The following is a 26,433-nucleotide window of genomic DNA, read 5'->3' as shown; positions in this document are numbered from 1 at the left end:
CTATCGCGATAGACCTCGCCACTCTTGTCCTCTTGAAAAAAAAAAAAAAAAGAAAAGAACAGCCAATCCAAATTAAGTAGCGCAGAGCCGAACCAATCACAGCCGCAGCGTCACGTCACGTGACTTGTTACGTACAGCACAAGTGCCAAGCCACACACGTGTATTTGTTTGGGAAGCAGCCAGCCACCGTACCGCCCGGGTAATGGAGGAAATGAATGTGCCGACTAGAAAAATCAACCGAGCGTGACCGAAGAGAAAACAGATGATGGTTCCAATGCCAGAGAGATTGTCGAACGGAAGAGCCATAGAAGTTCCGTAGTGTGAAGGTATTTCGGCTATTTCAAGTCTGACAAAAAACAGAGTAGTGTGCACTGTAAATTGTGCCGAAAGCAAGTCTGGAAATACAATAAACTGGTGCATGCGCTACGTCCACACGTACCCGGGCATTCTTGAAAACGCAGATCTTTCTATGCGTTTGCACCTTTCGTCCACACGTAAACGGCGTTTTTGGTCACTGAAAACGAAGATTTCAAAAACTCCGGCCAGGGTGGATATTTTTGAAAACTCCGTTTTTGCATTTAAGTGTGGACTAGAAAAATGGAGAAAACGCAGCGTCAAAGGTGTGCGCATTTTTTGATGTCACACTGTGCGCCACGTTATTGTTTCGGTGAAATGAATTTCTACAATACTGTTACTGTTAATTCTACTCTCTGCAGTGTTTAAATGCTTACATATACAGGGAGTGCAGAATTATTAGGCAAGTTGTATTTTTGAGGAATAATGTTATTATTGAACAACAACCATGTTCTCAATGAACCCAAAAAACTCATTAATATCAAAGCTGAATGTTTTTGGAAGTAGTTTTTAGTTTGTTTTTAATTTTAGCTATTTTAGGGGGATATCTGTGTGTGCAGGTGACTATTACTGTGCATAATTATTAGGCAACTTAACAAAAAACAAATATATACCCATTTCAATTATTTATTTTTACCAGTGAAACCAATATAACATCTCCACATTCACAAATATACATTTCTGACATTCAAAAACCAAACAAAAACAAATCAGCGACCAATATAGCCACCTTTCTTTGCAAGGACACTCAAAAGCCTGCCATCCATGGATTCTGTCAGTGTTTTGATCTGTTCACCATCAACATTGTGTGCAGCAGCAACCACAGCCTCCCAGACACTGTTCAGAGAGGTGTACTGTTTTCCCTCCTTGTAAATCTCACATTTGATGATGGACCACAGGTTCTCAATGGGGTTCAGATCAGGTGAACAAGGTGGCCATGTCATTAGTTTTTCTTCTTTTATACCCTTTCTTGCCAGCCACACTGTGGAGTACTTGGACGCGTGTGATGGAGCATTGTCCTGCATGAAAATCGTGTTTTTCTTGAAGGATGCAGACTTCTTCCTGTACCACTGCTTGAAGAAGGTGTCTTCCAGAAACTGGCAGTAGGACTGGGAGTTGAGCTTGACTCCATCCTCAACCCGAAAAGGCCCCACAAGCTCATCTTTGATGATACCAGCCCAAACCAGTACTCCACCTCCACCTTGCTGGCGTCTGAGTCGGACTGGAGCTCTCTGCCCTTTACCAATCCAGCCACGGGCCCATCCATCTGGCCCATCAAGACTCACTCTCATTTCATCAGTCCATAAAACCTTAGAAAAATCAGTCTTGAGATATTTCTTGGCCCAGTCTTGACGTTTCAGCTTGTGTGTCTTGTTCAGTGGTGGTCGTCTTTCAGCCTTTCTTACCTTGGCCATGTCTCTGAGTATTGCACACCTTGTGCTTTTGGGCACTCCAGTGATGTTGCAGCTCTGAAATATGGCCAAACTGGTGGCAAGTGGCATCTTGGCAGCTGCACGCTTGACTTTTCTCAGTTCATGGGCAGTTATTTTGCGCCTTGGTTTTTCCACACGTTTCTTGCGACCCTGTTGACTATTTTGAATGAAACGCTTGACTGTTCGATGATCACGCTTCAGAAGCTTTGCAATTTTGAGACTGCTGCATCCCCCTGCAAGATATCTCACTATTTTTGACTTTTCTGAGCCTGTCAAGTCCTTCTTTTGACCCATTTTGCCAAAGGAAAGGACGTTGCCTAATAATTATGCACACCTGATATAGGGTGTTGATGTCATTAGACCACACCCCTTCTCATTACAGAGATGCACATCACCTAATATGCTTAATTGGTAGTAGGCTTTCGAGCCTATACAGCTTGGAGTAAGACAACATGCACGAAGAGGATGATGTGGACAAAATACTCATTTGCCTAATAATTCTGCACTCCCTGTATGGCTGATCAAACTTCCCACACCTCTATAGCCGCAGAATCGGAATTTTCAAAGCTAAGTTAGACAATGCCACATTGACCACACAGTTCTTCATGTTGGCAGTAGTTAAACCATCACTCAAAAATCATCACTTGACCCAGCTGTCCTAGCCAATCATAGGCCAATCTCCAACTTTAAATATCCCCACAAAAGCAGCTGGAAAATAGCCACAAAGGAATGCCTTATTAAAAGAGTTTCAGTCAGGTTTCAGAGCACATCACAGTATGGAAACAGCTTCGATGAAAGTTAAAAAATGATCTTCTTAAGGCCTCTGACAGTGGATTGATCTCTATGTTCAATACTGTTGACCATAACATGTTATTCGAAGAATCCTCCCACACACACAACACTAACCATTGAGCTTCACAAGGTTTCACACCAGGATCTATTTCTATTTACATAACACATGCCTCCTTCAGGTAGTACCACAAAAGACACAACATACCTCTGCCGTGCTGATGACACCCTCTCTCTCATCCAGTCATGAAGCCAAACAACACACACCTGTCAGTCAACCTAAAGGAATGCTCTGAATGGCATTACCTTGGTCTCCATTAACACTGTGAGGTTTCTTGGCCCAATATGCACTAATATGCACTTTTTAAGGACTGCTTTCTTCAATTTCTGCAATATCTCTAAAGTCCTATCCCAGAGTGATGCTGGAAGACAAGTTCATACATTTATTACTTCTAGGCTGGCCCGCTGTAATTTGTTATTATCAGGATGTGGTAAAAACTCCTTAAAAAGCATTCAACTATATCAAAATGTTGCAACATGAATACTGGAAGGGACTAGAATGACAGTATATGCTCCTATTGACTTCTCTTCATAGGCTCCTTGTTAAATCTGTTGTAAATTGCCATCCTGCTCCTATAGTACTATATCTCCCCACTTGACTCTCAAACTTTAAGCTTACTAGAATATTTAAAAGTAGAATGGGAAGCCAGGCCTCCAGTTTTTAGGTCTCTGTTTGGAGTTATTATTAGTTATTATCAATCTCTGGCTCTCCTACACAGCATAGTTTTTGCCTTGTCTCTTTCTCCTCACCCCAGCTGGTCACAACAGATGACCACTCCCCCCTGTGCCCAGTTCTACTGGGCATTTATTCCTGTTAAAAAGGGAGTTCTCTTCTCCAAATTTCTTGCTAAAAGTGGGTCAGATAAATAATCATGTTTTATTTTTGCAGTTTATCCTTAGATAATAGAGTGGCTTTAGATGACTGGCATCGTAATTTCATGCCTGTTCAACCTTGAGTTGAATACTATACAGCTTGACAGCCTTTGTTCTTATAGAAAAATAGCCATTGAAAAGCTAAAACAGCTGTATTAGACTAATAAAAACCTTTCTCAGCCATGCATGGATTTTCAGTTTATAGACACTAATCATAAAAATTCCCTAATTGGACCTTGTTACACATTTTGGTGGTGGACTCTGAAGCAGACAATTACTTCACACCCCATTTTCCTTAACTTGAATGATAGTAAATTTTGGACCGTAAATAATACATGTAATTGGTATTATGTTTACAATACAGCTGGATGGCCATGATGAACATTGAGACCTCCTGAAAAACAAACAGTTCTAATTGCATTGTAAAAGGTCTACTTCAACAGTTTGTAAATTTGTATTGTACTAGGTCAATAGTCGCTCACCTATAGAGGTTTAATCATACTGACTCAACTCTGCCTTACCTTCTTCAAATTCTTTTGGAGCAACCTCGTTCTCGGCTGAAGTCTCGCGGTGACGGCGCGTTTGCTGTAGCTGCTGTAGCGGTCTTATGGAACAACCTTCCTGTCGCTATCCGGGCGTCTGACTCTATGCCACTGTTTAAATCACGGCTGAAGACTTATTTGTTTAATCTTCTCAGTTTGCCCCATACCAATGAAAAGTCCTTCTCTTTCCTCGGCTTTTTTTTTTTTCTCTTTTTCATGTTCCTTGTCCAAAATGACCTTTTCGGAAATCCAATTTGTACTTGGTTGCCAAGTGCCCGGTCAGACTGCATGTCCCTCCTCAGTGCTTCAAACTCTACCATTGCACACTGTAACTCAATCAATCAAAGCTTTATTCGTCACATGGAGGTTGTGCTGCAGTGAAATGGAACCCCCCCCGACCTTACACACACAGCACAGACATTACATGGGGATACAAGTCGGAGATCGGTAGCGTTACAGAAAAACACTGAATTGTACACTACAGTGGGAAAGTACAAGAGGGAAAAAAGAGACCTCTACTCATGCTGTGCTTCCATGGTAGGACAGCATGGGAACAGGAAACAAAAAATCTCCTCTGCACAAAAGCACATAAATGTCCACAGCACAACATTGTGAGACACATGACAAGCCACGGGGTTGGGTCGGGGGTGAGGAGTCATCTGAAGCGAACACAGCAGCCATCCTGCACAGCGCTACCATTCCAGCGCGGCACACAGACCCGCCGTGTTCCCGCGCAGGAAACAAGCATCGAAGGCGTTTGGAAAGGGAGGGGGATGAGTGTGTGCTTATCAGTGTAAGTGTATGTGTGTGTGTGTGTGTGTCCAGAGTCAAGCTGAGACACTGTCCTTCGCCCTGCCAGGCTAAGTAAACAGTCTTCCAGCCAACTCAGGTGGCCTTGCATAGGATGGGCAGGAACAGACAAAACACAATCATTATCAGGGAGTTTTTGTTCAGCTCCAGCCTTGAGCCCACAGCTGGCGCCGAAGGGGTAGCTGCATGAAATGATGATGGTTTTAACTTTAGTGCGAACAGCTCATAAGAATTTCAAAGCTGTTCTAACAGTCCAATACTGGTCTCTCAATCTGCCGTTGGAGAGCCGTGAGCTTCCTATGATGTTATCCAAACTTACGTTCCGTGGTGTTGTCATTCTTGTGGTCAAAGAGCAGGTTCTGAGAACTCACAACTGCGGTGCACTTCCCAAGATGTGTTCAATTTGCACCCAGAGGTGTTATTCCGAGCTGGCCCCTCCAGATGTAATCAGTTTGCACTCAGAGGTCTTGTTCTGAGTATTCACGGCAGCCGTGTGGTTCTCCAAGATCTCATCCGTGTTGCACTCAATGACCCATTTCGAGAAACTCGCGCCTCATCCCATCGTTTTAATCCCAGTGGGCAGCTTTGTGGGGGTTTGAACTGCCGGTTCCACTTCCTTAATTCTTCGATAAGCCAGGGCCAAGCCAGCTCCGATCAGCAAGAACCCTGTTATCATGGTTCCGAATAGGTGGATATCTTCAGCAGTCAGGCTCACCCAAGCCCAGAGTTCTCGTTGAAGGGGTGTCAATTGCATTCAGAGACCAGTTGATCAATCCATAATTCCTCTTTTAGGTTTTAGAGAACAAACTGTGAGAGAGTGTTCCAGGGAAAAGTAATAGTTTTGTAATAGATGGAAGTTTTCTTCCATCACTCCTGTTCTCACTGGCTTGCACTGGCTTCCAATTAAATACCGCATTCAATTTAAAATGTTACTTTTCACCTACAAAACCATTAATAACTTGGCGCCGAGCTACCTCAATGAGCTTCTCAAGTTACACACTCCTGTCCGAGCACTTAGATCTGCTACCCAAATTCTTTTGGAGCAACCTCGTTCTCGGCTGAAGTCTCGCGGTGACGGCGCGTTTGCTGTAGCTGCTGTAGCGGTCTTATGGAACAACCTTCCTGTCGCTATCCGGGCGTCTGACTCTATGCCACTGTTTAAATCACGGCTGAAGACTTATTTGTTTAATCTTGCCTTTCCAACCTAGTTAACACTTGGTGTGCGTTGGTACATTTTTATCCGTTATGCTTGTGAACTACTTATATCTTATGATTGTCAAGGTTTTTATAATTGATACGTGCCTGGTCCTTCCTCTTTTCCCTCCCATCTCCCTTTTCCTATTTTATTTTTGTCAAGCACCTTGGTATACCCTTGGTTTTTTAGTGTGCTTTATAAATAAAGTTTATTATTATTTATTATTAATAAAAGCACGAGACAAGACGAGGACATAAGAAGCTAAGCAGGGAAGATAAGGGAGAGGAGAGGAGAAAAGTGCGACGACCTTCGCTGAGAGCCAAACGAGAAGGAAACTAGAATAGAACTAGAATAAAGTAATTTAGTTCTGCAGTTTTTGCTAGAGAATGCATTTGAGTACTTTAAATATGTCAATCCACAGAAAACTGGACCCTGCCACACACAGGAAAGATCATTTATGCCCCATTTTTCTAATTTGAGGTTTGCTCATTTTTTGCTGGGGATGAGGCGTTAACCTCTTTCCCTCCAAAATATCGGATAATTTAGATTTTCTCTTCTGTTTTTTGTTCATTCTTTGGGAGAGTTAGCAATTTAGCTCTGCTAAGCGATTTGTTTCTCCCCCTTTGCCAATGCAGTTAAGATTATGACAGAATCCTTCGCTGCTTTCTCCTCCACACTGCATTCATTTTTATTTTTCTTCCTTTTGAAAAGAACTACAAATTGCACACACACAGAATTATAGCACTGTGGATAGTTTAGTGCTGCACGTTTAGAGCTAGCATCTTACTTCTAGCTTCAATATAGGAAGATAATCTGATAAAAGACAGATTATTTGTCATATCTGCATACAGATTTACACATATGTACACATTTGCACCCACACAGTTACATACATGTCAGGAGGATACCCAAGAACAGTGTACCAGGGTCAGAAACAGCAGATGTTTCAATTTCTCATTTTGTGTTACCAGGGATCCTGAGTATCATCAGTACCTCAGCTTTTAGTAAATCCCCATGTATAGGTCTCATCCCTTCAATAATGCAATGCTCATAAGGTGATTAATAACTTCTCTAAGTTTACTTATCTGTCCCATGCCCTACTGAGGTTCTAATGCTCTGTGTGTATCTGTTCTAGTGTCAATGGGAGTCATGTCTGAGCCCTTTATGTATTAAGCTGCGCCGATCTGTTTTATTTACATGAATCGTCAATCCATTGCCGGAGGGTGAACCGGTGAAACTTCTTCACGGTCATCAGCGGGAAGGGTGTGTGCGTGAGGAGGAGGGTGAGGGGGATCTACTCGCATTTGTATTGGCTGATCCTTTTAGTGGGCGTGGCTAACCGTCAATAACAGTGCTTGATAACGAAGTTAATCTTTAATGGATAACTAGACAGAAATACATATTGGAAATACATTACTACCAATTATCCTAGAATATCATTTGACAGCAGTCAGAGGGGATAAAAGGGGGAAAATAGTACAGGGTTTTTTTTTATTTTCTAAGAATTCCTTATAAGTATTTAAAGGTTGTGGGGTAAATGGTGGATATTTAAACCTCAGGGTGTAGACTTCACTTTCTTTATTCCCACTATTCACATGGAAAACAAAAGAAATGACAGAGAGCACAAAAGTTTATTTGTCTGACCCACTTTTGTTAAAACAGCCCATTTCTGGAAATATTTGACTTCATTATGAGATCAAAAAATGACTTTCACACTCAAACTCCTCTCTACTTCAACAAGCTCATGAGTACTTCAGACTAATCCCTTAGTACACCTACGCTTGTTCCTCAAATTAAAAGGTGCCGTCATCCTAAATTGCCATTGAGTTCATTAACTGAAATCCAAATGGAATAACTTCAGCTGCTGAGTTTGTGTGAGATTGTTTACTGATGGACCAAAATCAATGCAGAGGTTTCAGCCTTTGACCTTTAGACAAGCTGAGCACTGATTAGGTGGGTGGTGCACTTGCTTCGTCATGTCTTTGCAGTGTAACTGAACAGTACAGCTTTAAGTGTTTTTTTTAGGTAAAACCTGTTATGTACAAAATACACACAATACTGTTACTTTTTATGCTTACAGCACAACCACCAACATTTCTCTCCCAACAAATTCAAGGCGTATGTGATACCCACCAATGTGTGATCACATTTATGTGAATTAATTTAAGTAATTTCACTTTCAATGTAAGTGATATTTCCATTTGGAAATGCCCTAAATAACTACAGTAATTGTAACAGGAAACTTGGTAACTACCCTGGGATATTTGTAGCGGACGCTTCATTTTTATACCAATAGGTGGCAGTGTGAGACCATGGTTTGGCCTGTTGTTAGCAGCCTGAAGCGCATGCTCCGCGCTGTTTTCTCATAATGGCGGAGTATTCAGGAAACGGCAAGCCACGTCTCCCTGTCTGATCATTTCTTTCCTGTTTACAGGTTCGTATCGTGCCCGAAATAGAATATAATAGCAATCACACCCATTATATAGCATAGACTAACCATTACGGTTGGAAAGTGAAAGCGTACAACATTGTGTCGTACAGTAAATTACACTTTTGTAAGTATTTGTTTACGGCTTTAGCAGCATGCTAAGGTTAGCATGTTAGTTTGGGTCACACACCTCCTATGCTCTGTGATGTTAGTGATCGGCTCCACCGTTATTCTGTATTGTTTTAGTATCTTGTTTCTGCCATAAAGTGTTTCCGTGAATTCAGTGCACATGTCAAGATGGTGCTGATTACACCATTCTTTCAAGCTATTTGAGATTTATAGATTTGTCCTGTTGGAATTCATTTTAAGATAAGATAACCTTTATTAGTCCCACACGTGGGAAATTTGTTTTGTCACAGCAGGAAGTGGACAGTGCAAAAGTTATGAAGCAAAAATTAGGATACAATAAGAATAAATACAGTACACAACTGTACAGAATAGAATAAAATAAAATACTATATACAGTAGAATAAAATAAATATACAATAAGATAAAAATAGAATACAAATATAAATGCTATATACAACTGAGTAAAAATACAACGATGACAGAAAGGATTATTGCACTTAGTATTATTGCATATGTATGGATGTGTGTGCTCGATCAGTTAAAGTCTTTATTATGGAGTCTGACAGCAGTGGGGAGGAAAGACCTGCGAAATCTCTCCGTCCCACACCGCGGGTGCCGCAGTCTCCCACTGAAGGAGCTGCTCAGTGCTGTCACAGTCTGCTGCATGGGGTGGGAGATGTTGTCCAACAGTGATGACAGCTTAGCCACCATTCTCCTGTCACTCACCACCTCCACTGGGTCCAGAGGGCATCCTAGAACAGAGCTGGCCCTTCGGATCACCCTGTTCAGTCTCTTCCTGTCCCCAGCAGAGATGCTGCCGCCCCAGCAGACCACACCATAAAAGATAGCAGAAGCCACCACAGAGTCATAGAAGGTCTTCAGGAGTGGGCCCTCCACTCCAAACGACCTGAGTCTCCGCAGCAGGTACAGCCTGCTCTGCCCTTTCCTGTAGAGGGCGTCTGAGTTATGAGTCCAGTCCAGTCTATTGTTCAGATGAACACCAAGGTACCTGTAGCTGTCCACAGCCTCAATGTCCATACCTTGGATGTTCAGTGGTTGCAGTGGAGAATGCTTGTGCCTGCGGAAGTCTACCACTAGTTCCTTGGTTCTACTGGCGTTGATCTGGAGGTAGTTCAGCTGGCACCAGTCCACAAAGTCTTGGGTTTGAACCAACCATTTTGAACCAACCAACCAACCATTTTGAACCAAGTCTTACAAGAAAATTGGTCATGTTTATTAGATTTGGAATGTGTTAATTCCCTTTAGTCTAGATTGTAACAGTTGGTAACACATATGGAGAATGTGTGTGTGAGCTATGTTAAGAATAAGTAAATACACAGTTGTAATACTGTAAAAGTAATGAAAGGAGTGCATAATTGTGAATTTGAATAAATAATGGCGGAGTATTCAGGAAACGGCAATCCACGTCTCCCTGTCTGATCATTTCTTTCCTGTTTACAGGACACATATATAGCTGTCTACAGGTGCTGCCACCCGGTACCTGTAACACGTACATTTCAACACTTTGGACAGTTCCCACACTACTTTTGTTGTGCATGCTGGAGTCAGTCTGACCTTTTCAAACCATAAAAGGAGAGACCCGGGGTCAGGCGCCCACTTTGACCAGAGAGAGAGACACAGAGACACAGGTGAACTGCAAAATTCAAAACAGGAAATGGCAGTTATCACCCTTGAAAAGTTGCATCAAGAAGAAGAAGAAGACGCTGAACATCTAAAAATATCTACAACAGATTAAAGCATTTGAAAGTCATGCCAATGAGAAATAAGAAAAAAAACAAAAACAAATGCCAAATTGCACAAGAACTGCACTAAAAATCAGTGGCAACATGCTTTACGGATGATGAATCCATATTTGAATAATGGAAAATTATGGAGTTATGAAAAAAGAAAAGTACCATCAGATTTTGATCCACCATGCAATACAATTTAGAAAACATCTGATTGGCAACAGCTTCATGTTTCAGCAGGAAAATGATGCCAAACACGCTGCAAATGCAGTAAAAGCATACCTGGATAGACAAATGAGTGCATCTGGTTATTAGATATTGGAAATAAGCCTGTTTATTTACTCTTATTTTTACATGCCTCGCTGTAACTCTTCAGCACATTTTCTTAAAAATGAAAGAAATCAACAGCTTTTCATTCCAGCTTACTGACTCAAGTCAGGTCACTCATTTCACGAAAACATGATGCTTTTTCTAGTAATAATAAACCAGTGATAAACAACGAGACTTCACTCTTTCTGCACTCTGAGCACAGCTGCTCTTTAAAAGTATTTTTCCTCTGAAAGAACACAGTTATCCTGCAAAATTTCTCCTTGTGATCTTTTAAAAAGATTTTAATCATGTAATAAGAAACTTTGGAGTTTTTCTTATTTCTCTTCTTCCAAACACAATATGAAAATAGATTTTTTTATTCAATTTTTTTTATTCAATAGAGACAGAGGACATGAGTTGAACATGAGCAGGCCAATGACTTGCAGCAAAGGGGACATGCTGCTTAGGTCAGCCAAGACAGTCTTTGTTTTGCCGCCATCTTGTGGATAAATGTTTTACCTGGGTGCAAAGACTAGCCAAGTGAATACGGACAGCCAGTGATGTGTAAACTGTGTCCTGCCACAGGCGACTTTAAAGTCTGCCTTATCAGTGGGTTATACATATATGCTGAGGTCAAAGGAAAACTAAATATACACACACCAGCACTTTGGTGAATTAACTCGAGTCTTTGCTTTAATCTGTGCTAAGTACAGTAGGAGGTTTGGTAGTACATATGAAGATAAGTTCACACATGCACAGAAACATCAGAAGACACATGAAAGTATAGATATTTCTATTTTAGAAAAAAAAATCCATCGTATCTTGTTTTTTTTCTTTACGTTTCTTTGAATCTGTTTAATATAATCTAAGTTGTAGCTCGTTTGTGCAAGTGTCTCTCTTTTTTTCCTTTGATGCTTTTGATGATATGTTTTCCCTGTTCTACCAGACCCAGTGAAAAATGCAGGGAGCTTTCCTCTAGTTTAATATTCTTCAGGCTGCAATAGGTTTCTGCTCAACCACTCTGCTCAGAATATATGTCTTATTCAGTTTTGAGAGTGTGGTAAACCATGTTTTATCTTTGCAATCATAAATTCTTTTTACATTTTGTTTTGCTTTGAATACTACAGATATTATTTGTCATATTATCGGTAGTGTTTGTAGTTGAATAGTGTTATATTATTATTATGTGTTAGGATTTGATCAATCCATGACGTGCACAAATGCATTCACAATGGTCTTTAAAAGCAAATACATTTTTTCTCTCTAACAGCTGCTGTATTTACTTTCCTCTTCAGTCCTTCCTGTACTTGGTCAACCTCCTCTCCTCTTCCCAGTCGGTGTGGCAACTGCTGGGCCGACAGTCTTTGGCCAACAAAAGCGAATACACCCTGAGGGAGATGCCAACCTCCATACCTGTAAGTGTTTTTCTTCTTCTTCTTTTCCACACACTGCAGTTTTTTTTGTCATCCATCTGAGGGCATGTTTGCACTTTTTAATTGGCCTCCAAACACCACCCACCCATTTGTTTTACTTCAAACGCATTCAAATAAACCCTCTCACACTGAGACTGATATACGTTCTCCACCTTACCCATTGTAAATTTCCACACAGTTTTCGTTTTGCACCCTATCCGGTGCATTCTTGTTCAAAGCCTCTCATTTTACTCCACAGGATTTGATTGACAGACTGATTGCCGTGAATTCGGATGGGAAGATTCATTCTCTCTTCCACTACGAAGAGAGTCACACATTCGTCCTAAGGTGGGATTCTTTTTTTTTTTCATATTACTTAACATCAGTGGGGAAGTACACGATATCAGATTATCACCTGGTGACTGCACACACACTTCAGCCTCTGGCAATAGGAGACTGGCATGGTTCTTTATACTTTGATTACCCAGCATTGAAAGGCTGATGAAAGGATTTCTCTGGATAAGAGAGAAATAAGCTGGTGTGTGTGTGTGTGTGTGTGTGTGTGTGTGTGTGCTTGTGTAAATACTCACATCAGCCTGTACTTTGCATTCTGTGAGAGCCGTATAAAATACAGCAATGCATAAGTGTTTTGAATGAATAGAAATGTGACACATGAGAAGGTGTGTCTGTGACTGTTCCTGTATAACTTATTTTCAGACTAGTTAACAAGTTATGCTCCGGTCATTTGATGTTACCAAGATAGATGTCCTTTTGTAATATAGTTAAATTTTCTTTGTACATTTCATTTATCCAACATCATACATTAAGCCAAGAAGAGTTCATTATACTAACAAGAGGTATCAACGCTGGGCCAAAGTGCAGCACGTGGTTAAAGTTTGTAATCCAGCCGGGGTGTAAATATCACTCAGCAGCCAGTCGCAGAGATGAAGCAGGCAGCATCAACACATAAATCTACTCTACCCGGCTTAAATCAAAAGACCACCTCTGACTGAAAAGCTGTAGATTTTACTTTTTTGCACAAATTAATTCAGATTCACACTAATTCTGTTCACAGCTCCAACAAAATGAGGAAGAGGAGGGGGAGAAACACAAGTAGATTGAAGTACAATTGGATGAAAGTCGAGGAGAAGGAAGTTTAGGATGAGGAGGAAGAAAAGCAGCAGGAGCATCTTTAGGGATCCCTATGATGTCATTGAGGTTTATTTCATTAATATTGTCCTCTCACAAAGAAAGATGACTTGTTTTAGTTCACCTACCTACTTCCTGTATTAAATAGTGATGTGCAAAATGTTGTGGAAAACCACGGAGCAGGCACGTATAGTGCATCTGCAGGTAAATGAACATCAGATCTCTCAGACTAAAATCTGTATTATACTTTTAGTCTTAAGAACATATGTTGTATATTTATCACCCTTATGATAAAACCCATGTCAGCCATTGGTTTATGGACTTTGTATTTAGAAGCCTCAACATTTGCTTTATTGCTATCGCTATGTTGTTTTTTGTGAGCCTTTTAGGACCATATTAGGACAAGGGATCAGAATCTGGAGTCGTGCACACTACTGTTTCATTTAGCGTGTATCCATAAGATTTGTGCAGCAGATCCAAGTTGTGCCTTGAAAACAGGAAGGTTGTCTGCATAGAGGAGAACTTTAATAGCAGGCTTGTACAAAGTGAGGCTTTGTGCTCACATTTGCTGCAAACACTCGTTTTAATTCTGTTACCCTGTTTTGATGCAGAATTGAGTTGAAATCAGGCACCTTCTGTTTTAATGTGTTCTTGTGAATTGATTGTGTATCGCATACATTTGATTTGACTTTCTGCGAGACAACAGTCGTCCGCTGGCCAAAAAAAGTTTTCCAAATACCTCCACGTGATCAAGCCTGGATTTAGAAAACAATAGCAAAAAAAATCTGCACCTCCTGCTTCACATGCAATTTGTGTTTGTGTGTTCAGAGGCGGCGGCGAGAGGGGAGACCTCGGCTCATCCAGCTGGAGAGCCTGACCAGGAGGAGTCGAACATTAACTCTGCTCTTCCAGGGCACCCTGCAGACTTGGCTGCTGGCATTGGCGAGGGAGTGCGGCCGCCGCTGGGATGACGTGAACGCCAATCATAGGTCGACTGCAGGTATGCGAGTCAGACCTTCTCAGGAGGGTTTCACTTTTCTCTCTTCTTTATAATTGACCCTTGTTTTCTCTCTCAGCTCCTTGTCTCAGAGTGGGAGGGATTTGAAGCACAAAGGGAGGAGCTTGTCGTTTGGTTGGCTGATATGGATGTCCACCTGAGTGAGGTTGACCAGCTGACAGGAAACACCTGTGAAAAACTGAAACAACTGCAGGTGTGGGGTTGTTTTGATATGACATATATTTGATATGATACATACGTCATCCTAAACTGGACTAACAAAGAACCATGAGTCCAACATGAAACTTACCTTGCATAAGCAGGGCTCGCAAAATTTCAAAATCCCTGGTAGCCCTTCGGGCAGGCACTCTTCAGTTTTTGGTAGCCCAAAATAAATTTAAGAAGCCCAAATAAAAAAAGGAGGACAGTTTTTTGATTGATGTTTTGTTTCCTTTACAATATTGTAAAGGAAACAAGACATCAATCTAAAAATATTTAAAACTCTTAGACTGTTGGAATTGGTTCTCCACTGATATAGAATTGCCAGTTTCAAGTGTATTTTGTCACAACAGTAAGAAGTCTCCAAAGGTTGATTCTGTTCATCTGAATGTAGCGTTTTCAGTGGGAAAAATGTCTCGTCACTCATCCAAGTGACTTCTTCAGTGTCAGCTGACTGCAGGTTTCCCCAATCTTATAAACAGTATATTTGCATAATGACTGAAAGTAGCCCCCTGAAGGAACAGTGGGCTTGGAGGTCAGTTCCTTCATCACAATTATGCAAATTCTCATGACCATTGATCAACAACCACTGATCAAAGACCCATGAGTAGAAGGAAGAAAGAAGTGCCAAGATACAATTGTCAGAAATGGGATTCAAACCTACGCCTCCAGGTGAGACTGCGACCTGAACGCAGCGCCTTAGACCTCTCGGCCATCCTGACACATTGCAGCAGCCAACTAGTTGAATAATCCCACGCAGTTGCTGATTTCCATTTGACATACTTGTATGTTAAGTGCATGTAATAAACAAATAAAAATAATTACTAAGAAAATATATTGATTTAAAAGTTTGTGTTAAATGTTGTAAGTCAGATCGAAATAGAAAGATCAGGTGTGGTGGACAGGAATGATTAGATGTCAACAACTTGATTGGATGGCCAAAGTGTGAAATGTGACGTCCTGTGAGGGAAGCGTGAAAAAGCGTGAGCAGGTATAAAAAGACATTCTGGGTTCTTCTATTTTGTCTTTTGCGAGATGAGCAGTTGGGAAGGTTGGATCTAAGAGGTTCACAGTTGAAAGTTCAAGCAGACACGCTAGAGGGGGAACCACAGCCCAACCTGTGAACTGGTTTCAAATGAATGCCCAGCTGCTTTCCTGTTGGGTGGAGTGGAGGAGTGGAGGATGTAGTTGCAGCTGTCCTGCAGGTGGAGGTGGTGCCGGACAAGCAGAGCAGCAGATTTGTGAGTGTTTTGGACTTGAATTAAAAAGACCAAGACATGCTGATGAGGCTGCTGTGTGATCTAGAGACAAGTATAAGGATGTGTATAAAGATTAGGTCTAGCTGTATTGCTCAGGCTGCGCTACAGCATCTATTCACAGGTGCGATCCCACTACTGAGCGACACGGGGGCTTTGACCTGCTCCGACTCCAACCTGGGCCGGTGCACCCCTCCTTAGGTGACCTGGTGGTCTCAGGCTCCCCCAGGATCACCATATCAATGCCGAACGTAATGCGGACACCCGATCGACATAGCCTGCTGCAGCTCAGAGCTCCTGAGCTCAAACGATCCTCAAACCTCAGCCTCGCGGTAGCTTGGATTACAGGCACGCGCCAACGCACCCAGCGTGAAGCACTTACGTTAACAGGGCTTTTAACCATGTCTGAGGTAACATCATGACACTAACCTGCTGCCCATCATTAGCAAAGTTGTAATGATGGGCAGCAAAGATGAGGAATGAATGGTGCACAATTGTTATATGCAAGTTTTTAGAAAGCTCGTGGTTAACCCAAGAGTATTTTGTCACAATATCAAGAAGAGTAAAGCTTCAATGTCAGAAGTGGGATTCAAAGCCACACCTCCAGAGGAGACTGCAACCTGAACGCAGCGCCTTAGACCGCTCAGCCATTCTGACATTGCAGTGCCAGTTTGGTGGAGGTTACCACTGTTAGATACTTTGGAAGAAACACACATTATCCTTCTCATAACACATATAGCAGCTGTTCAGCCATGGAAACGTAGTGCGAATAATCTACAATGTCATCCATACTGATCATTTGGCTGAAAACTTTTAGGCAGGTTGCCATGACATGACAGTTCACACAGCTTCTCATCGGTTCCATGGTGTAATGGTTAGCACTCTTGCGTGTCTTACTGTTTCCTCCTTTCGACACACCTCCTCCACCACCATTTTTTGACGTTCGGTTACAGATGCCTGTTGCCACCGAGGTTGCCAAGACCAAATCCTTCTCTGCCCTGTTGGACGCGACCCACCATGTCATTATGGCTCAGAGCCGATTTGGCCTGTAGCACAGACGTGGCTGTGGTCCACTTCCTCCCTGTTGCTAGGGTGGGAGCAGCGCCCCTCACTATGGGGTCCCGGGAGTCCTTGAGTGACATCTCAAGCCTCACTCAAGGAGTGCAGTGTTGTTAATCCGCCTGAGGTCATTAGCCAAGTTTTGCCTTCGTTTGTCAAGTTGCCAGGTATCATTGAGGTCTACATTATACCACCGTCCCAGGCTCTTGATGGACATCTCTTAGACTGTTGGAATTGGTTCTCCACTGATATAGAATTGCCAGTTTCAAGTGTATTTTGTCACAACAGTAAGAAGTCTCCAAAGGTTGATTCTGTTCATCTGAATGTAGCGTTTTCAGTGGGAAAAATGTCTCGTCACTCATCCAAGTGACTTCTTCAGTCTCAGCTGACTGCAGGTTTCCCCAATCTTATAAACAGTATATTTGCATAATGACTGAAAGTAGCCCCCTGAAGGAACAGTGGGCTTGGAGGTCAGTTCCTTCATCACAATTATGCAAATTCTCATGACCATTAATCAACAACCACAGAGAGTTAATCCCATACAGCTTATGACAAAATTTGATCCGAAGTGATTGATGGCCCTAATCACGACCTTTTGACCTCCCGCCCCTCCCCCCCGGAAGCGTGTAATGAGCGTGACGAATCGCATCCGGAGAAGGGGGGTGGGAAACCCCCCGCGTGACGAATTGCATCCTGAGAAGGGGGGGTGAACCCCGGAAGCGCGCCATCTGTTGCTAACCGTGTCGAATTGCATCCTGAGAAAGGAGGGGGGGAACCTCCGGAAGCGCGTCATCTGTTGTTGGGAAAAAAAAGGTTTTAGAGGGGAGGGGGAAACCTCCGGAAGCGCGCCATCTGTTGTTGGGGAAAAAAAAAGTTTTTAGAGGGAGGGGGAAACCTCCGGAAGCGTGTCATCTGTTGTTGGGAAAAAAAGTTTTTAGAGGGAGGGGGAAACCTCCGGAAGCGGGCCATCTGTTGGAGGGGAAAAAAAAAGTTTTTAGAGGGAGGGGGAAACCTCCGGAAGCGCGTCATCTGTTGTTGGGAAAAAAAGTTTTTAGAGGGAGGGGGAAACCTCCGGAAGCGCGCCATCTGTTGGAGGGGAATAAAAAAGCAGAGAGGTGGAGTCCGTCACAATTTCTAAGGCACAGACACAAGATGGATTTCCTTCTGCAGCCCTGCAACGTTCCTGTGTCTGATGAGATCTGCTCTCCCAAAGAAGAAGGCTTTGAATATGACATATTCAAATACAGCATATTTACTATGGAAGGCCTCGATCCGGACCTTATGACCCTACCGGAAATACTCCGGAAGTGTCTAGTCATTTTCAGACCTGTTGCGTCATGTTCCCTAAGCACAGCGGTGATGCAGCAGATGATTCTGTGATGTATAGAGAGACAGAGCGGGTGTAATTTTACTTTCTTAAGCTGCACCGGCGTTTGTAATGGAAATAAAGAGTGACTTCCTGTAGAGATTTCAATAGTATTTTATTTTCCTATAATACAGACGCTGTAAAAAACCTTTAAGATACACCATAGCTTGTGATGAAAAGAAGAACTTTCTATCCGCTTGTAACCTACAGGCTGCCTATGTGTAAAAAACGAATAAATATCCCTTAGTGAATACTACTTTTCCTTTTGAGAGACTGAAAAACAAACCAGCGACAGGCGATCTTGTTTCACTCACACACACACACACACACACACACACACACACACACACACACACACACACACACCCCGCGGGCCAAGGAGGAGTTTTTTTCTTCAATACTTTAACAATAAGTTTTCTCAATAGATAGAAAATGATGACGCTGAGGAGTCAACATCCGATATTATCATTGCTTGTAACCCGGTAAATAATTTCGTACATCTCCCCATAAAACAAGTCTTAGTGGAAAAAAGCTCATTTTCGAATAAGTTTATTAAAGCACCCCCCTCTGTGGAAAAGAGTCAACCATGAGGCGAGTTTTGTCAACAGCAAGAACAACTGTTGCCCATAAAGTAAAACAAATATCCGCCTCAAAGTCGTATTTTACCGTTGCAGAATGTGGAAAACAGACAGCCCTCACAGGAGGCACCATAGTTAAAATATTTAAATTTCAACTAAATTTGTAGTAATGATCGGATTTCCTCACTTATCTACACCACACTCCTTGTCCTTGATTTCTTATCGTTTCTTATCGTTCCTCTGTCCCTTAATAGAAACCACATATATAGAAACTATCCTCCCTTTCAGTTGTCTTTTGCACTTCCATATCGCAAAGCAGTTACTGTAGGTTATTTTCTGCTTATGCATTAATGTAATTAATTAACTTATTTATCCTTAAGTAAGGTAATGACTTGAGTTCTAATGCTTTTTGTCTCTTGAGTTAGCTGTCAATGTGGGATTTTTTTCCCCTTTTGTTCAGTTAAAGCTGCCTTTCATTCTTCAACACAGCTTAAACTCTAATAGGTAAGCTTTCTTGTAATTTCTTAGTTCTGCAGGCTTCTTGAAAGACATCCGAGACTCTTCTTTGGATGCTGGCTGCCTTTTGTTTTGTTTTCTGTCAAGATGATCCCACACTGCTTCGATTATCTTGAGGTTCGAACCCTGGAGAGATCAATCCATGACTGATGCGTTGTTTCATCCAGGCATACTTTGACTACATTGGCAGTATGTTTGCGATCATTGTCGTACTGAAAAATGAAGTTGAAGCCAATCAGACACTACGTGGTATTACATGGTCGATCAAAATCTGGTGGAACTTTTCTACATTCATAATTTGATTAATTTGGATAAGAGCTCCAACAACACTGGCTGAAATCCAGCCTCAAAGCACGGTAGAGTATCCACGCTGTGTTAAAGACGGCTATAGACATTCACTGTTGTATCTCTCTTCGGACCTCTTCCATGCATATTTCAAATTTGGATTCATTACTCCATAAGACATATTACAGCTGATTTCTTTTTCCAGTCAATTTCTTGTGTAATTTGGCACACCTCAGCCTTATTTTTCTCTGTTCTCCTTCCTTAAGAATGGCTTATTAACAGCCACCCTTCCAACTCAGATAACTTTTGATGAGGTTTCATGAAATGTTTACAGCACTTGAGTTACTCGCCACGGCCATCCTAAATGCTAAAAACACTAAACTTTAATTCTAAATTACGTAATTAACGTTAACCAGAAAAAACAAGCCAAAGTCGAAATGTTGCTGAGCTGACCTGTGGTATGCTATGTCTTCTAAAGCACGTATAATGTAAACAGAACTGGTCTTTGCACAGAAGCCTGTGGAGCTTCATAATTAACCTCAGTGTGTGAAGAGGACTCTCCATTTAATAATAGCTGTAATAAAATGTTCTGGCCGACAGTGTTAAACGCTGCACTTGGGTCTAGCAGGGAAGATTTCAACTTTTCAATACGAATGAAGGCTGCAAACTGATTAGATTAATGTCTGATGATCTTTTCCGTGCTTCTTCAAGTTTGTAACACCAAACATATTAAAGGATGATGTAAGGCTCACAGGAAGAGTTTAATTAGACACACATTTACTATTTTCTTTATACTCTTTCTTTCTTGACATGTTTAATATGATTACTATCAGAGGAGAAAATGAACCTTGTGTAGTCTAAAAACTTTTTTATTTAATCAAACTGTAATGTTGTTGAACTCTGACAGACGTGTCTTTTAATCTTGTCAACAAATCCTTAATCATCTAAATCTGCCATTTATCATCTTGTAAAATGTTCCCTCTGCTTCTGTTGCACATCTCCCCCCGACACTCTCTGCTTCACCAGCCCTGTGCAGCTGGTTCAACCCCTGCCTGCCTCCTTAAACTGGGGTGTTTAAATCTCTTTACCTCTGTTGTGAACTTCACACAAAGTTTGTGGTAACAAAATCAAACTGACGAGGATCTCGTTTGAAAAACACACACACTCACGAGACAAAATAAAAACAGACTGCTCAAAGCAAAAGCAGAGCCCTCACAGCTGGTAGTACAAACACAGTGACAACATGCGTATTAGATACCCTCAGTGCCAGAAGCATAAATATGAAAAAGGTGGGATCACCAAGAATATCCTAAAAATGGCGTTGAGGTGGGTGTTACAGTGAAAAAAACAAAAAGCAGCCAAATTTTCATCTGAAAATGTTGAATTTTAGTAAAAACAATGCTCTGTAGTTTGATACTGTCGTTACAGACAAAGCAGATGTTTAAAGCCTTTGAACGCTCATTTAAAATGCGCTCATTCTCCTTATCAGCTGGAAACATTAAAGCCGTAAAATGACTTTTTCAAACGGATAAAAACTATTGAACAGCAGCAATGATGAGCCTGTACCAGAATTTGAATGTACATGTGTTGAAGGTACGGGTCTTGTTGAATTATTAAACATACTTTCTTTAATTTTTCGAGGCACAAAAACAACAACTTTTAATTTTCTTCTGCTTGAGTCTCGGCCTCGGGTAGCTCTACTTATCATTGCTCAATCAGTTGTGTGTTTGTGCTACTTTTTCAAGGAGCAGCGGATTATTGGTAAGGGTGACTTTATGTGTTTAGCTACTTAAGTGGAAGTACTGTGGATAGTTTTACCTTACATACATAGATCTACCAATACAGCTTCTGAGGTAACTGTTTACAAAATGTTATAATCTATTCAAAGGTTCTTTGCAATTTTACATTGATAAACATTATCCTTAACACATTTGACCCGCATAAAGTGCTATGGCCATCACACTGTCATTTAGAATTGTTTAAATAACTCGTGTCTTAAGTCCTTCCATCAAACAGAAAATAAAAAAATAAAAAAAATAAAAAAGTCGCATGGATCACTTTATATTTCTAACATTTTGTGATATAAAGTCGTTCATAACAAACTGAAAGGCTGGGAGTTTAAAATGCAAACCGATGGAAGCAGCAGTAGAAGACTATAATGTCACAGAGCACACGGTGTCTATTATTGTGTAGACAATTATAAATAAGAGCTTAATAAAGATGCTTAATTTCTTAAGAAATAAACAGGTGGAGGGATCTTTATCAAAAGTGGATGTTGCATCTGTGGCTAAACCCCTGTACCCAAAAACTTTAAAAATCTACTGTGTGTGAGGCTGTGTAAGTAAAGCTTGCCCTTCACACCCGCGTGTAACAAACCATTTGTTGGGGGTTGTGGATTTGACACCTCAGCATTGTGAAAGTGGGGAAACATGTTTCTGGCTGTGCATAAGATTTCTGCTTACAACTTAGAATCTCAGTTCTAAATGAAATTCAGATGTTTTTTAAGTATGGCTAATGTATTATTTGACTTCTAAGGCACGCACACACACACGCACACACACGCACACGAACAACAACACCAACACAGAGAAGAAGAAGAGGGGGTCGGCAGACTATGAATAAATCTACATACTCTGATATATGGTATGTGTTTTATAAAAACCTACTCTACACCAGCTGAGGAAGTAATTAAACACAATGTTTTGCCAAGTTTCCCCTCTGGGAAAAAGTCTGTCTTCATTTATTCAGTTATTGTACTAATGTATGCACATTTCTATGCTATTAAAGGTACTGAAAAGCTTTACTTACACAATACTTTGGGTACTGAGTTGACTTACAACAAAGATTATGCTGAAATGCTGAAAAAAAAAAAAATATATATATATATATTATAAACTATATAAATAAAAAGTACTTTTAATAAATTAAATTATTTTTTCACATGAAAACAATATTTATATTAATAAATTCTCGTTTAACAGAAATCTCTGATAATGTTTGTGGTGTCAGCTTTTTCCTTTTCAAACTGTGCGAGAGAAGAAGTATCTCATGACATTCACGCCTAATGTGTTCAGCATATTCTGCACAGTCTGCATCGTCACTGGTACCTGTTTAAGGCTGACGGGGGGTTGAACAGCAGGCTCTGGACACGGGCCCCAGTGAGGAACCTGAGCCCTGATGATGGGGAGGGTGAGTGCAAACACCAGAGCCAAAGGTAGCTTCATGGTAAAGATGTGGCTTTATTACCTAAAGAGAGTATGAAAGAAAAGCAGGTAAGGTAACACAAACCAAAAGAAACATGGCCAACGCAAACAAGATTACTGCTACATCAACTCAGGCAACATTTTTCTTGGCAGAAATAATCTAATATTAACTAATTTATAGTTTAATCCTTCGCATGTATCTCCACAGATTTCTCTTACCTCTGTGTTCCAGTGGTTCAGATATGTGCTCTGTCTTTAGAGATAGAGAGACAAGGCCGTGTGACCGATGGTGACATGGAACTGAATCTGAGCCCCAAAGAGAGAATAAGAGTTATGCTTTTGCACCATATTGTGTTTTCACCGTTCTTTCATAGCAAGAAGAATGATTTTCAGTCAAATGATCCCTACAATCAGTATATTTAATTTCAAAATCAGCCACCCTGGAAATCAACCTACCATCTGGATAATTGTCAGATACTTCTTCCACCACAGGTACTTTTGGATCTTAGGTCCACAGGAGGCAAGACTGTAATACAGGTACATCAGGACATGGATCATCGCATTCATATGTGCACCAAAGAATGCTGCAGTAGAAGAAACAATAAGTTTTTAATTTTGTTCTGCTTACTATAGTTAAAAAAAATCTTAAACTGAGTTGCTCTGAACTCCTGCTGTCTGTATCCAATAAAAAGGCAATAGTTGAGGGGGTGGGAGATACAAACAAGTGTAGGTCCAGGGGCCCATGAATCCAGATTAAACTATCCAAGCTACATATGACGATACTATGCTTGTGGGTTTCAGTGAAATTTGTCATCTAGCTTCCTCATCAGTGTTCAGACTCAGTTTACTCTCAGTCACAATCATCTACTTGCAAATATACATATAGCTGCACCTGTGTTTACTAATTAGCAAGTGATAGCGTGTTATCATGCTAAATACATACTGTGAACATGATAAACATTGTACCCAATAGTAAACTTCAGCGATTAAATGCTATTACTCTCAACATGTTGCCTTGTTGGCATTAGCACTTAGCTCAAAGTGCTCCTCTGCCAATGGTATACCTTTACAGAGTTGCTAGCATGGCTGTTAATATGCAGATGCATATTATAAAAAAAAAAAAAAAAAAAAAGCTCAACAAACAACAATAATGAATACATTAACCAGTAGTGAATAAAAGGTTTATAGACAAGTAGCTCCACATGTTTGGTTTAGCTTCCTGAAGCATCCACCAAGGCATTTGTGTCTCTTCCCAGCCCTCACCCAGTATAAACCACAAAACTACAGAGCCGATGAAGGCTTTATCAACAGCAATGCTGATAAATTCATATATATATCATATAGCTGATGTCTGCTGTGTTGTAAGCTACTCACACTGTCCTCCTGCCACCCACTTGATGCCAATCCACCAGAGCGTGAACATGGAGCAATGATGGTAGACGTGCAGGAAGGTGACCTGGTTAAATTTTTTCCTCAGGATGAAAAACACAGTGTCCAGATACTCAATGCCTTTGGAGATGAAATACCTCCACAGAGTTCCTGCCACCTGACTCCCGCAGAAATAAAGAAGGGGAAGAAAAAGACTGTTAACATATGAACATATATGATCAAGAGCTACATGTGTGTGAACTCTGATTTTGGAAATCCTAACCTCGACCCGAGACTGACTCACTTGTGGTTTCTGTTTCAAACTACGTCATAGAGCAACAGGAAGGAAGGTGAAACTGAACACCATTCAACTCCGGCTTGTACTTTTTTCTGATAACAGACCCGTGCTCTAAATGTATGGATGCCTCTCATGTTTCTAAAAGCTCTCTGAGTGACGTGTCCCTGGCAGGCTGACTGTAATTTTCTGAACCATGGGTACAGTGGAGAATTATTAACAGGTAGGGATCTGGTTCCAAGGAAACTAATTATTGTAGACACAAAAGTCTTAAGATAGTAAGTTACATAAACAGCTGAAGTCCCACTACTATATTCAGAGTTTATCTATGCAAGCGTGTGTGTGTGTGTGTGTGTGTGTGTGTGTGTGTGTGTGTGTGTGTGTGTGTGTGTGTGTGTGCAGTCGGGAGAGTTGGGGTATCCAATTTCCTTTTTTTGAATGCCTTCTTGTGAACGCTGTCTGTTTTCCACATTCTGCAACGGTAAAATACGACTTAGAGGCGGATATTTGTTTTACCTTATGGGCAACAGTTGTCTGGCTTTGTTCTTGCTGTTGACAAAACTCGCCTCATGGTTGACTCTGAGAAAAAAACTCTTTCCCACAGAGGGGAATAAACTTATTCGAATATGAGCTTTTTTCCACTAAGACTTGTTTTATGGGGAGATGTACGAAATTATTTACCGGGTTACAAGCAATGATAATATCGGATGTTGACTCCTCAGCGTCATCATTTTCTATCTATTGAGAAATCCCATTGTAAAAGTAATGAAGAAAAAAACTATTCTGCCGTCTCACTCCTCCTTGACCCGCGGTGTGTATGTGTGTGTGTGTGTGTGTGTGTGTGTGTGTGTGCCTTCTGTTTTCCGCATTCTGCAACGGTAAAATATGACTTTGAGACGGATATTTGTTTTACCAAATGGACAATTGCTGTTGACAAAACTCGCCTCATGGTTGACTCTTTCCCACAGAGGGGGGTGCTTTAATAAACTTATTCGAATATGAGCTTTTTTTTCCGCTAAGGCTTATTTTAGGGGAGGAGATGTACGAAATTATTTACCGGGTTACAAGCAATGATAATATCGGATGTTGACTCCTCAGCGTCATCATTTTCTATCTATTGAGAAAACTTATTGTTAAAGTATTGAAGAAAAAAAACTCCTCCTTGGCCCGCGGGGTGTGTGTGTGTGTGTGTGTGTGTGTGTGTGTGTGCCTTCTTGCGAACGCCGTCTGTTTTCCGCATTCTGCAACGGTAAAATACGACTTTGAGACGGATATTTGTTTTACCAAATGGACAATTGCTGTTGACAAAACTCGCCTCATGGTTGACTCTTTCCCACAGAGGGGGGTGCTTTAATAAACTTATTCGAATATGAGCTTTTTTCCCCGCTAAGACTTGTTTTATGGGGAGATGTACGAAATTATTTACCGGGTTACAAGCAATGATAATATCGGATGTTGACTCCTCAGCGTCATCATTTTCTATCTATTGAGAAAACTTATTGTTAAAGTATTGAAGAAAAAAACTCCTCCTTGGCCCACGGGGGGTGTGTGTGTGTGTGTGTGTGTGTGTGTGTGTGTGTGTGTGTGTGTGTGTGTGTGTGAGTGAAACAAGATCGCCTGTCGCTGGTTTGTTTTTCAGTCTCTCAAAAGGAAAAGTAGTATTCACTAAGGGATATTTATTCGTTTTTTACACATAGGCAGCCTGTAGGTTACAAGCGGATAGAAAGTTCTTCTTTTCATCACAAGCTATGGTGTATCTTAAAGGTTTTTTACAGCGTCTGTATTATAGGAAAATAAAATACTATTGAAATCTCTACAGGAAGTCACTCTTTATTTCCATTACAAACGCCGGTGCAGCTTAAGAAAGTAAAATTACACCCGCTCTGTCTCTCTATACATCACAGAATCAGCTGCTGCATCACCGCTGTGCTTAGGGAACATGACGCAACAGGTCTGAAAATGACTAGACACTTCCGGAGTATTTCCGGTAGGGTCATAAGGTCCGGATCGAGATTGAATATGTCATATTCAAAGCCTTCTTCTTTGGGAGAGCAGATCTC

The 26,433-nt window shown here is 41.1% G+C and overlaps 3 long non-coding RNA genes and 1 other non-coding gene across 4 annotated transcripts; 2 read left to right on the top strand and 2 right to left on the bottom strand.

Moving 5' to 3' along the window:
- The first annotated feature begins 8,409 nt into the window (after positions 1 to 8,409).
- Positions 8,410 to 12,548, top strand: LOC147314138 (uncharacterized). The gene is made up of 3 exons (XR_015124836.1): positions 8,410 to 8,490; positions 11,966 to 12,085; positions 12,342 to 12,548. It is a non-coding gene; the product is annotated as an uncharacterized LOC147314138 (long non-coding RNA).
- A 340-nt stretch (positions 12,549 to 12,888) lies between these two features.
- LOC147314137 (uncharacterized) lies at positions 12,889 to 14,634 on the top strand. Its single transcript, XR_015124835.1, has 3 exons — positions 12,889 to 13,300; positions 14,060 to 14,231; positions 14,308 to 14,634. It is a non-coding gene; the product is annotated as an uncharacterized LOC147314137 (long non-coding RNA).
- A 1,139-nt stretch (positions 14,635 to 15,773) lies between these two features.
- Positions 15,774 to 16,072, bottom strand: LOC147314136 (signal recognition particle RNA). Its single transcript, XR_015124867.1, has one exon.
- Positions 16,073 to 21,700: 5,628 nt separating this feature from the next.
- LOC147314135 (uncharacterized) lies at positions 21,701 to 24,222 on the bottom strand. The gene is made up of 3 exons (XR_015124834.1): positions 24,085 to 24,222; positions 23,167 to 23,236; positions 21,701 to 23,016 (listed from the first exon to the last, which is right to left on the bottom strand). It is a non-coding gene; the product is annotated as an uncharacterized LOC147314135 (long non-coding RNA).
- Positions 24,223 to 26,433: the final 2,211 nt, after the last annotated feature.

Source organism: Aulonocara sp. 'chitande type north' Nkhata Bay, linkage group LG14 (assembly GCF_057382095.1).
Source record: "Aulonocara sp. 'chitande type north' Nkhata Bay isolate Kocher_YH1m ecotype deep benthic linkage group LG14, A_spYH_male_GT1.1, whole genome shotgun sequence".
In the NCBI taxonomy this organism is placed as follows: Eukaryota; Metazoa; Chordata; class Actinopteri; order Cichliformes; family Cichlidae; genus Aulonocara; species Aulonocara sp. 'chitande type north' Nkhata Bay.
The sequence above is the reverse complement of the archived record's forward strand: the minus strand, read 5'-3'. Positions and strand labels throughout refer to the sequence as shown.